The sequence below is a fragment of the Salvelinus sp. IW2-2015 genome, linkage group LG16 (assembly GCF_002910315.2).
Source record: "Salvelinus sp. IW2-2015 linkage group LG16, ASM291031v2, whole genome shotgun sequence".
Taxonomy (NCBI): Eukaryota; Metazoa; Chordata; class Actinopteri; order Salmoniformes; family Salmonidae; genus Salvelinus; species Salvelinus sp. IW2-2015.
The window spans coordinates 1,087,681-1,090,555 of record NC_036856.1 but is presented as its reverse complement, the minus strand read 5'-3'; the positions used below and the strand labels follow the sequence as shown (position 1 = coordinate 1,090,555).

The window sequence follows — 2,875 nt, the reverse complement described above, 5'->3', positions numbered from 1 at the left end:
CTTTTTATAATAAGGCCGTTTAATCAAGTGTAAAGATATCAGGCAAAAACGTGCACGGCCCCTTTCTGTCAGATTCTTATGAAATCGTCGGAGAAGAGGCCGCTCTAAACAGTACATTCAAATTATATAGGCAACTAGCAAAGTAGGTGGTCTTGTCGTCTGGCCTTCCTCTTGGTCAATCTTGGTCGTGAGTGGTCCTGTTCGGACCAGGTGTCGACGTTCCATTGGCTCTTGACATAGTTCTTTGTCTTGAGTCACACCCTTGGAAAGAATGTGTATGTCTAAATGATGTTTCAGGGGCCTGTCCTGAGTGGGGTGTGTGTGTGTCTGAGGTTAGTATCTAATGAGATCGGCATGTGCCTAAGGACAAAGAGAGGGTGGGTTCATTTTGTACAAAGGATAGCCTATGTTGGAATGTTGTTATACTAGTCTCCAGTACTATTTCAATTTCTTACAAATCCCCCTCTTCACGTTTCTAGACGTGAATAAACTAGATAAAATTTGTCAGAAGACAAATTTTTGATTCCCCCTCTTCACGTCTCACAAGAGACGTGACATAAAAATATCTTAGTCCTCATAGATAGACAGGTCCAGCTTCCCCATCATCAAGCAATGGGAACATTTGGGCCCTTTCCTGATTAGGGTCTATGGCGGCAGTGATAACACGACTAGCAAGCGTGCGCGCACATGGAATGCAACAGCATCCACAAAGTACAAGAATGCCTGCAAACACGGAAATAGATACTAGGATGGAGGAAACCAGCGTCTTATATTTCCCAAAAGCATCCATCCATGAGTCCCACATAGACGTGTCCACTCCAGAATGCTGTTCTCTTACCATTAAGGGTACGGAGTCCCTCCAATACCTCAGTCAGACTCCCATCCGTAGCTGTATTGTTGGGAATGAAAGTACAGCACTGCTCACCAAACATGGCACAGACCCCCCCTTTCTCAGCCAATAACATATCTACCGCGATTCTGTTTTGAAATGCCATCAGGGATGTAGCTGCCAATTGTCCATGGACCGCCTCAAATCTTGTTGAGTCCAATTGCCCAGTTTCTGAACATTAAAATGAATGTAATTAATTCTGTCCACATTTTTATTAACTGTACATCACCAGCAAAATGATGATTCAAACCCAGCTGTCACTTGGTCCACCAGTTTATATTCATCTGGCACCCCCTAGGGACACCAATAGCATCAATGTAAGTTGAGTCGTAAATGAGCAAGGACCAAAAAGGAGACCACTCCAATAACTACACCTGGAGTGGCCAACCACACATTAGTAAACCAAAAAACGAGAATATGTTAAACCCTCAGGTCCATCCCTCTATACAACCTGTACCAGGTGGGCTCGTCGCCATCCGGGAACTTCAACCCTTCACAACAGGGAGGACAAACATCACTTTTTATTCATTCAACAACATCAACTCCAGCAAACCAAGGGTCCTCCTCTGTCAGCCCACTCTCCTGCGGAAGCTTGTTTTCGTATCAGCCTCTCCAACTGGAGCATCAAGCAACGGCATCATACCAGAGCCCCTTAAATCTGTAACAAACTTCTTCAAACAAGGTATGATACAAGCAACACAGAAATGAAAAACAACAACTAGTGTCAGAAATCCAGTAATCATCATTGCAGTGTACTTACCAAAACAACCACCCAGCCAGGGGAACAGTCCACTCTCCTCCACACTGCAAGCCCTTCATCTCCACTGATAACCTTGCCAACCCACTCAGAGCTTTTGAAATGCTCCCATCCGGACTAGTATTGTTTAGGGACAAACGTGCAACACTGTTCTCCAATCATTTTACATACACCTCCCTGGTTGGCCAGAATCATGTCCAGTTCTAGTCTATTTTGTCTACTGGTTTGAGAGGTAGCCTCCAATCGTTCAGCCATCCCCGTAAGTACTGTTTGGGTGTAGTTTTAACAAACATTGTTGATTATAGTAGATATAATTGATCCAGGCATTCTGCTTAGCATCAACATAGCTGGGCCAAACTGGGCAATAAATGCCACAGGCCATCATTCCTGTTTGATGTCTGGTATTCGTGGGGGCCCCTACTGGGACCCCAACAGGTTGGTGTGCATGTTATCTGTACCCTCGGACCAAGGAGCGTCACGGTTCTGCCGTCTCCTGGGTTGGTACCGAGTCTCTGTGTCATTGGCAGCTCCCAGAAGTTGATTAGCTGTAACCTCAATAATAGGCAATGGTGTTATCAGACTGGCCAAAACACATGTGCAACGACAATTTCCTTTCAAAAATGGGGTCAACCGCCTGGCAGGTCCACACATCCACCATACATCAGCAACACCTCTAGTTAATAGTGGCATTAGTGATGCAGGTAGTTACCGTCCCACATACCATAGAGAGGTTAATCTTAGATCTTCTGAGATCTTGTTTGTTCGAGGCATGGTTCACATCATTTTGTGAGTGTGTTTTATAGGGCAAGGCAGCTCTAACCAACATCTCCAATCTCATCTCATTGATTGGACTCCAGGTTAGCTGACTCTTGACTCCAATTAGCTTTTGGAGAAGTCATTAGCCTAGGGTGTCACATACTTTTTACAACCTACACTGTGAATGTTTAAATTATGTATTCAATATAGACAAGACAAATACAATAATTTGTGTGTTATTAGTTTAAGCACACTATGTTTGTCTGTTGTGACTTAAATTGGTCATCAAATTTGATCTTCATCTATGTGGAAATCCAGGTAATTCCAAAGGGTTCACATGCTTTTGTATATACAGTGGCAAGAAAAAGTATGTAGACCACACTATTTCAACCACACCCATTGCTGACAGGTGTATAATATCGGGCAAACAGCCATTCAAGCTCCATAGACAAACATTGGCAGTAGAATGGCCT

At 43.9% G+C, this 2,875-nt stretch overlaps 1 long non-coding RNA gene across 1 annotated transcript in view; it reads right to left on the bottom strand.

The window, feature by feature from the left end:
* The window catches only part of LOC139028924 (uncharacterized), a 5,659-nt gene extending 3,313 nt beyond the window's left edge, over positions 1 to 2,346 (bottom strand). Inside the window, exon 1 of the long non-coding RNA XR_011481132.1 lies at positions 456 to 2,346. This is a non-coding gene — a long non-coding RNA (uncharacterized lncRNA). The remainder of the gene's footprint in view (positions 1 to 455) is intronic.
* Between the last annotated feature and the right edge of the window lie 529 nt (positions 2,347 to 2,875).